Consider the following 10,688-nt stretch of genomic DNA (forward strand, 5'->3'; position numbering starts at 1 on the left):
GCAATCTTCAGCTGCATAAAGACATAGAATTTAATTAAATTAAAACAGATGGACACATTAGTATAATTTTACCTAAAATCTCCAACGAAGGTAAGGAAATAGACAAAGAACATGCTGTCTTCACTTCAGCTTAGAAGCATTGTTCAATTAAATGGAGTTGCTTGTGACGATCGTACTGCATTACCTCTGGATATCCTTGTTGCTTATTTTGATTTTAATCACCTTATTTTGAAATTGTGTGGATAATACCGTACTAAATACCAGAGGTAGAGTAATATGCTTTATTTAAAAGCAGCAGAAATATAACAAAAGCTGTTACTCAGAGTTTCACGTTCCCGTAAAGTATATATATATATATATATATATATATATATATATATATATATATATATATATATATATATATATATATGTATGTATGTATGTATGTATGTATGTATGTATGTATGTATGTATCATAGGTAAAACATAAATCCGAAAAAGAAGCACACTCTAAGTTATAGAGCAGTATATAATATAAATAAAGTTAGATAAGGCCGGTTTATAGGATTACCCTGGGTTTCACGTCTATAAAGCGCTTAGCTTTACAGCATATCATCAGATCTCAAAACTTGTTGGTTTAAGGCTTATCTAGTGAGTAGTCTCTCTAGATTATGGAGGAGGAAAGGACTTCGCTACTCAATGTCAACAACAGGGGATTGTTTTCCTTTGGCTATCGATCGCAAGTGACCCTGTTATTTTGTGGGTTCCAATAGGCCAACAGAAATTTCCTGAAATGCAAGCACGGCCCAAAGACCTATATTCTGGAGTTAAGGATGTTCCCTGGGTCGAGGGAGGCCTTTAGAATCTTCACCCGTTCCGCTATGCATAGTTCACAACGCTTGATCCCGTTTATAAAGGGACCTTGATTTTCTAGGATTCTCCATGCTATTGTGCATGGAATCCCATCGTCTTTCAACTGCCATACATGGCTGGTTAGTGACGTACCATATCTCCTTTCCGGTATTCTGAAGGAGGATCTGTAGTCAGGGATGCGTTTTTTGAATGTGTTTCCGGAGCAGCCGATGTATCTTCGTGGTCGGGTGTTGACGGTACTGTGTCTGTTGGTGTTGGCGTTGCTGCTACCGCTGTTGTTGGTACTGGCGCTGTCGGTGTTGGCGTCATTGGAGGTGGTGATGGTTGGCGTCATTGGGGTGGTGTTGGTGCCATCACTACTGATGTTGGTAATGGTGCTGAGATATCACTGGTGATGGTTTTGCTACCATTTCCATTAGAGATACTGCCATTACTGTCGTTGTTATTTTTGTTATCGTTGGCGATGGCATTGTCGCTGGTTCTGTTCGTGTGTCTGCTGCCGCTACTGTTGGAACTGTCGAGCCTGCTACTGTAGCAGCCGCTGGAGAAGCTGCTGATGCAGCTGCTGCCGTTAGGGATACTGCCATTGCCGTCGTTGTTACAGCCTAGATGTTTCTAACCTAGATCCAAGGCTCCTTCATATGTATGTATGTATGTATGTATGTATGTATGTATGTATGTATGTATGCATGTGTTGGGGGTGCGTGTACGTTTGTGTGTGTGTGTGCGTGTGTGTGTGTGTGTGTGTGTAAATGTATGTCATTATTCAGTTTCTTTCAAGATTTCTTGCCAATAGGGAAAGAATCGGTTTCTAACCTAGACCCAAGGTTCCTTCATTGGAATTTAAGCATCAACAACAGGGTATTTTTGTATGTATGTATGTATGTATGTATGTATGTATGTATGTGCAGATTTTTATGTTTTATGTATGTACTCTCATTCATATAGTTGCATATCTAGATATGCTCATATATATATTTAAATGATAAACTTCTGGGAACTTTTACAGATTTTTACAGTTCCATTAATGGATTGGATCTGTAGCCTTCGAATTAGCGTTCTCCTTTCTGATTTTGAGAAGCCTAATTTCTCAAGATTGGTATTTAGGCAGTGTGTTACATATCCTAGGGCCCCAATAATTACAGGTATAAACCTGAACTTGTAATCTGGATAGAGTAACTGCAGATTTCTCAATAGTCCAGCATAGGTGTTCTCTTTTTCATGATCTTCAGCTGTATGTTAACATCCGCTGGGCAGCTAATTATGAGTGGCTATGGCTTCTACCATATTGTGGGTTCTTATTTCTTTGTCCTCGGGATTATCCTTTGAACTGATTTCATTATAGAGTGGCCTAGCTACAACGTCATGTCTCATCGGTAGATAATACAGTGATGACATTTTCGGACAACTGTTTATGATGTGGGTGATATCTTCAGTGTGAACTCCACAAAGTCTGCATCGGTTGTCACATTTTACGGCTTTTCCTGCATCTCTATCCCTTTTGTGCCTCAGGTACTTGGTTGATATTTCCTGTTCCTGGATTGCAAACGCATACCCTTCAAAGTGGAAGGTAGTAATCCGGCTATTGGTTCATGATAAACTGCTTTGATGATTGATGTTATTATCATCATGGAGCTTTCTACAAACATATCAATGCATAGTCTTCTGCTCATATAGGCTCATCCCTTCATCTGATGATACCTTGCGGTAAAGTCGCGCGACTTCTTTAGGCATGTATTCTAGGTTATCAGACCAAGTGTGTTGCTCGAGGAGCTGCCTTTCAAGTCTTATGATGTTATCAGCCACATGTATACAAACCTGGTCAAGGGATGCACTTCGACATCTGATGGTTAAAAGATGTTGCCGAAGAGATATGAAGCGACATTCAAAGGTATTTTGGATCAATGTTAAGCCTCTGCCGCCTTGTTTTCGTCTTAGGTAGTGGCAGTCTACGTCACTGTTTATGTGGAAATTTTGTGTGCTTGTTAGTATTTTTCGGGTTTTCACGTCAATGGCTCGGATCTCATCAAGCGTCCAATCAAGCAGCCTAAACGTTGGTATGAGTACTGGCACTGCAAACACATTGTGGGCCACTGTTTTATTGAATGCAGTGAGTTCTGAGGTCCAAATTTCCTTTATTCGGCTGTAATATTCTTTAGTGACACATGTTTTGTTACAGGTACTATTGTAAGATATATTTTCATCCACCCCTAGATACCTGTAACATTTCATGTATGTATGTATGTATGCATGTATGTATGTACAGCAATTTTTGAAAAGCATAATATTCTCAGAAATCATAATGTTTAAGGGGGAGATAATTGTGATGATACAAGAGTCAGATTGAGAAGTCATAAAAATTATTTAAATTAGCTTTGGCAATTGCGATTGAATATCTTCCAACCGTAATCGTCCTTCGTCTTTTATACAAACTTAATTTCATCTGGAACTATATTGTACAAAATGTCCCTCATTTTCATAATAGTTGGGTATGATTTTATGAAGGTTTAGTCGCTCTAAGTAGCAGTCTCTGTAACCTTTCTGATGCTGTGGTTTGGGTTATTTGTGTGGTGTTGTCATAAAAAATCGGCTAAGAATATTTACAAACAGGAAAAAGCTTATGGATGAAACAGATAACTCCTTCTCACATAAATTACAAAAGAAAGTTCTTTTTTAAACAGTATTTTGGTGGGAAGGATCAAGGCTTAATGAAAAAAATGTTCTTATGTAGTTTGTCCTACAAGTAACAAGATAGTAGAAACTACGGCTAAAGGGAGACAAATATGACTTAAAATTAGTGTAAGAATAATCGAGTTATTGCCCTTAAACAAAATATTTAGTTTAAACCCAAAAAGATTATTTTGCTGTTTGTTACCTGTAAATATTCATGCTTGACTATAACAAATGGTTTATTACTACGTGGCTTCCTTTAAAATCATTTAGTGACTTAGAAATATTGTGACAGAGAACAGTAAGATATTGCAGGCGTTCATTGCAACAAAAACTGTAATTTTTTTTTATTTCTGTTTTAAGCACCACAAATAATGATTTTACAAAATAAAAAATATAAGAAGGGAAGCTTACACACACACACACACACACACACACACACCATAAATAAGCAAACAAGATATTCCAACCCTAGTCTCTGCAAGCGACCCACCGCTCTTGTAGGCTTACAACACTAGCCTCTGTCAGTGTCCTACCGCTCTTGCAGACTAACAACATCTTTTTTCCACTACAAGCGATTCACTGCCCTTGGTGGCAAAGTCTTGGCACTGCCCATATCTCAGCAGCCAACGTTGCATCTCAAGCACTTTGACTTTTGCATCCTGTGATTTCCAGTTTCCTGGACAGTTGTTATTACGTCTGCATGTCAGACGTTCTGTATCTCAGACTATTTACATTTCTTAACTTTGCCTCGCCAGTAACTGTTCCGGAGAATAGACTCATGTTATTATAGACACCGCATTAATATTTTCTCTCTTTCTGCTGCTACAGAAATCTTCCCTTTATCGTCTATTTTGTCTTCCACAAGAATGACTTCGTGGGGGGGGGGGGGGGCTGTCTATAGCGAACTCTAGTGAACTTCCTCTCTCTATTATATAAACATACATACGAACGTAGCAGGTAACAGCTAACCTTTATGCGCTGTTTTGGACCCCGTTGTATCTACCACTCTATTTGGTTGGTATTGGCGCAATTTGTCTCTTACATTATGTACATTATTTACATTTGACGGATATTTGTCCTCATCTTGTCTGTTGTTAACATAACGTTTCGGCTGATGTACTTTCCAGCCTTCTTCATGTGTCCTGGGGGAATTTCGAACCTGGGTTCTCATTCCTAAGGTATTTTTCCGATGTTGTTGTTGTTGTTGTTATTATTATTAATATTATTATTATTATTATTATTATTATTCAGGTCACTGCCGGGAATCGAACTCGGACTCTTAGGGTTAGTAGCCTCTTCTACTCTTAACCACAATTCTGCAGCATTTTAAAAGACTTGGACAAAATATCACGCTTAATATGGAGACCAGAGAATCTCATTTCATCATCTTCAGAGTTCTGACGCAGTAGTGGATTCTTCTGTTTCTTACAAGACACTCTAAGTGTAGTAGTTTCTTCATCAGCAGGTTTCTCAGTATCAGTCAGTCATTGCAATACTTTGAAGGACGGTGACTGCGGTGTCGCTTTGAGTGCCAAAATGTGCAGTCAGTGACTGAGCAGTACAGGAAATGAGTTAGCGCGTGTGAGTGCGTGAGGATGTATACACATGTCTATACGATATGATTTCTCAAGACGAATACCGCAGTATTGTGATTTTTGGTTAGTATATCCATGTTAAGTACGATATACAGATTGTGTGCGTGCGTGTGTGTGTGTGTGTGTGTGTGTGTGTACGTACATGTCTAGATAGATAGATAGATAGATAGATAGATAACTTTCTTTATTGGCCACACAGGGCTGAACATATAGGAGACAAATACAATGTAGAGTTTTTTCTTTTCGAGGGGGGCGAAAACAAATAAAGTTTAAAAAAATTAGTGACAACGATCAAAAGGGATCGAAATCGTTTGGGATATACACAAAAAAGTCGAAATAATACAAAAAGTTCCCAAAAAATTGGGAGGTTTATCCGTGGAAAGAAAAACCTGCGAAAAAACCCCGGTAACCTCGGGTAATAATGTCACATATTAACACATTCATTTACAAATAAGTAACTCTCGGTTTTAAATTTTTGGGGTTTTTTTCTGATTCATAGGATCATGCTCAAGGTGACTTCGTCATTCACACGTGCCATCCTTGCTACATTCACCCATCTTTTTTTGAAACATTCTCTAGACAAAACTTCCCTCTCAACTCTCACCATCCTCTTCAAGTAATGCTTGAAGAAGTTGATGAGAGATTCACCAGAGAGGAATGTGTTTGTCTCTAGACCTTTCAGACGCGTCCACCATACACATTCTTTCGCCATAGCCACAAATACGATGAAAATGGCTCTTCCTTCCCGTTTCAAGGAAGGAGGCGCGACAATATTCACTATAGACTCGGTTGATAAACTGACTCGTCCCACACGCGATAGTAGTCGTTCGACATAGGCCTACAGGTCGGAAATGGTTGGACACTGTACGAGTGCGTGCAGAACGGTTTCGTCGCTCTGACTGCATCTCGGGCAGGTCGGCCCCGTGTTTCTCGAGCCATGCCTGTAGAGATTATCCCGAGTGGGTAGCGCTTCACGATAGCACTGCCAGGCCAGGGATCTCTGGAAGTTGTCCATAGGTCCCAGCCCGAAAGTCGTCTTGAACAGGCGAGTGAGGTATTCCTCGTCGACGCCCAGATTCGCCCGAGATCGTCGTCGTACCTCCCCTCCACTAATCCCCTATAGAATGCTTTGGTTGTGTTGCAGTCGCTCAAGGTTGACCTGGGACGATATAGTTGCTCGAGAGCAACGCGACACTTGCGGTGCCATTCGCCCTTACTCGGCCTCTTTTTGATCCACGACTGCAGTTCGGTAATGGAGATGAGCTGCGGGAAAGCGCGCCTCACAAACGGCGACCACACCGATTCACCGTCGTCTACGTAGAGCCGGAGATTTCGCAGTCTCAGCGCGTGTCTGCGCATCATCAACCACGGTATGACCAGTCCTCCTTTTAACGAGTGTTGGCAGCAAACGGATCGCCTGACCATCTGAACGCATCCTTTCCACAAGAAGCGGAAGATAGATAGATAGATAGATAGATAGATAGATAGATAGATAGATAGATATGTAACGGCAATGAAGTGGGTTGGTTAAAGTTAGTGATTGTGACGCGTGCTTCTGTTGCAGATGTGCAAAATAAACGAAGAACTGTGATCGAAGTTGTAAAGAAATATTTATTTACCGTTACTTTACCACGACGGATAGGCTAGTGTAATAGTATAACACAGTTTGTAAAGCGTGTAAGGTAAAAGAAAGTTAATTTCGGCCTGTATATGTGTGTACACGATCTCATAGTAGTATATATAGAGAGATATGGTAATGTCATAGAGAAAAGAAAGTGAGTCAGTAAAAGTGAGTGTGGAGGGACGAAACAACTGCCTCGTTGGTGAGTTACCATAGTTGTCCCTTTGTGCCTTTTCCTTCAGAGACGGCGTTTTGTTCAACCGGTCAACCAGACTCGGTTCTCACTAATTGACTTTGGCTTACGGAGTTCTTGTTTTATAACTATCCAAAACCAGCCAGACCGATAGACACACTGTTGAGAACAACAGATTTCGTTGGTGGTATGTTATCTCTATTCTAGCTTTTGGTAGCCTAGAAGAGGTTAGAAGGGTCAAGTGGCAAAGACATTATTCTGCTTCTACTGTCAATCACAGAAAAACTATTGTTTTACCGTGAGATAAGTGCTATTAAACTGTTAAGTGAAATTTGGCGATCGAATCCACGCTATGCCTGCATGAAGCTACTACAGATAGATAGATAGATAGGGTGAGTGAGTGATTGTCATATGTGTATATACACACAGCCAGCAGACTAAGGACTTCTTTTTTGGCCATGCTTCAAGAACTCTGCGGAGTCTCTTGCAGTTCAAAGCAATGATGATTTTTGTAGGTGTTCTATTTTTACTTTCGTTCCAATCTTTGTGTGTCATGTTGGCTGTTGGATACTGATGTTTCCAGGTGCACCAATTACTATTGGTATCACGTCCACTTTCTTCATTGCCCACAACATACGAATTTCCCCACTTCAATTCATCATAGTTGTTCATTTTCCTTCATCCTCTTCAATCCTGTTATCAGGCCATGCTATATCAATTATCAGGCATGTTTTGTTTTTTTTTTCTCCTTTTCTGTTCACTCAACAATGCCAGGATCTATTTTAAAACGAGAGCGCCAGTTTTCATTTATGTTTTATGTAGTGTTTTTGGTACGGAAAGACTTTCAAACTTCGTATACTTATCTATTTTGTGTTATAGAACAGAAAGATATTTTTGTATTCGAATTTATTTCATGTAAAAAATTGTCTTATTTCGATAATTTCTACTAATCACTGACGTCTATTCAGTTGAAAATAGTTAGCGCTGTAACGGTGTATATCGTATTAATCTCCTAACCCTAACCCTAACTAGACTGTTAACCGTAACCGTAACCGTAACCGTAACCCTAACTAGACTGTTAACCGTAACCCTAACCCTAACTAGACTGTTAACCGTAACCCTAACCCTAACTAGACTGTTAACCGTAACCCTAACCCTAAAACTAACCCTAACTCTAGAATCCAAACTCTAAAATTGTTACACACATAGATACGCACAGCGTAATTTATTATATAAACAATATATGCGTATAAATTACGATTAAACCGGATGAAATATGTCACAGGGAATAACATTTTTATGACCGCCCAGCAGTAACTCTATTCAGCTGAATAGACGTCAGTGATTGGTTGAAATTACAGAAATACGACAACTTTAACATGGAATAACTTGCGAATTCCTTTTTTTTTTTTGTTAAGAAGACTAAGAGTAAAAGATGTTTTATATGACACATTCTACCAGTGTCCCAAGTTTCAAAGTGTTTCGTTAGTGTTTCGTTAAGAAAGTACTGGCGACCCCGTTTTAAAATAGATCCCAATGCCATTTTTTTCCTTCATCAGTATCGTACTTAGCGGTATTTCCCCCGTCTTTACGTTCTGAGTTCAAATTCCGCCGAGGTCGACTTTGCTTTTATAAGGCGGCTAGCTGGCAGAATCGTTAGCACGCCGGACAAAATGCCTATCGGTATTTCGTCCGTCATCATGTTCTGAGTTCAAATTCCGCCGAGGTCGACTTTACCTTTCATCCTTTTGGGTTCGATAAATTAAGTACCAGTAAAACACTGGGATCTTTGGGGTTTGACGGGCAACATTTTTTTTGTAGTGTTTTTGGTACCGAAACACTTTCAAACTTCGAATATTTGTATATTTTGTGGTATAGAACAGATAAAAAATTTTGTATTCGAAGTTATCTTATGTAAAAAAAATTGTCGTATTTCGGTAATTTCAACCAATCACTGACATCTATTGAGGTGAAAACAATTAATGCCGTAACGGTATCATGGGATCTTTACCCTTGAATAAAATTAGTCCCGTTGTTTGTCAACAACAACTACCCATGTTACTCTTATTTATGACATCGTTCGTGCGTTTGTACTGGTTTTAGCTTTAGGGTTGTAGTGACGTCATATTGGCGCCAAAAAGCATAGGCGCCATTACTGAATCCTTAACCACGCATGCGTGGGTTTCAACATCGAAGCGTTCCCGCTATTAGACTGTCTCTTACCAAGCCTGACAGCGACCAAGCAAGACGTCTAAGCAAGCTCTCCCATTTGAGTGTGGTTGAACCAAGTTGTCTCTATAACGACACCAACTCGAAGAACCGTACATCTACATTTCAGGCTACTCTAAAACCGGACAATTAGAAGCTGTTTTATTTTCCACCGTACAATAAATATTTGTTGTTGTTGATCAGTTTGGAGTTTCTGCGTTCAGTTCTCTTCCAATTTAATGTAGAAAAGTTAGGTGTATATCTAAAGATATATAACCCACTCTCCTAAAGGGTTTTAGGGTTAAGGTTCGGGTTTTAGAGTTAGGGTTAGTTTTAGGATTACCCTAACCCTAACCCTAACCCTAACCCTAACCCCAACCCTAACCCCAACCCTAACCCTAAAACCCCAACCATAACCCTAACCCTAACCCCAACCCTAACCCCAACCCTAACCCCAACCCTAACCCTAAAACCCGAACCCTAAAACCCGAACCCTAACCCTAAAACCCTAAACCCTTACTAGGGAATAATGATATAGTTAAACAGGGAATAACACACTTGACACCGAACGGCAGTAACTGTATACAGCTGAATAGACGTCAGTGATTGGTTGAAATTACAGAAATACGACAACTTTAACATGAAATAACTTGCGATGTACAATTTTTTGTTAAGAAGGTTAAGAGAAGAAGTTGTTTTATATGACACATTCTACCAGTGTCCCAAGTTTGAAATTGTTTCGTTAAGAAAACAAATGTTGCCCGTCAAACCCCAAAGATCCAAACACTGTAGTCGATGTAATTGACAAGTTCCCTCCCAAAAAATTTCAGGCCTTGTGCCGATAATAAAAAGGATTATTATTGTTATTATTATTATTAAGGCGGCGAGCTGACAGAATTCGTTAGCAGGCTGGGCAAGCAGCATTTAGTCCGTCTTTACATTCTGAGTTCAAATTCTGCCGAGGTCGACTTCGCTTTTCATCTCTTAGAGGTCGATAAATTAAGTACCAGTCAAACACGGGAATAAATGTAATCGACTTACTCCTCCGCCAAAATTTCAGGCCTTGTGCCTATAGTAGAAAGGATTATTATTAGTATTATTATTAGGGTGGTGAGCTGGTAGACTCGTTAGTACACCGGGCAAAATGCTTCGTGACATTTCGCCCGTCATTAGGTTCTGAGTTCAAATTCCGCCGAGGTCGACTTTGTCTTTCATCCTTTCGGTGTTGGTAAAATAAGTACCGGTTGAACACTGGGATAGATGTAATCGACTCATCCCCCACCCCCCAAAATGCTGCCCTTGTGGCAAAATTATTATTATTATTATTATTATTATTTAAGAAGTATAGTGGTATAGTATTATCAGTGACTTCGAAGTTTCGTTCTGCTATCATCGATGACGGCGTAGCTGGCTGAAAATATGTACTCTACAATACGCATTGAGTAATCCCTTCAGCTTAATGTAAAAGTGTTTTTATAACTTGATCCAACAACAATCATTAATATATATATATATATATATATATATATATATAATGAAACAC

This window comes from Octopus bimaculoides, chromosome 2 (genome assembly GCF_046866305.1).
Source record: "Octopus bimaculoides isolate indiv1 chromosome 2, ASM4686630v1, whole genome shotgun sequence".
Taxonomy (NCBI): Eukaryota; Metazoa; Mollusca; class Cephalopoda; order Octopoda; family Octopodidae; genus Octopus; species Octopus bimaculoides.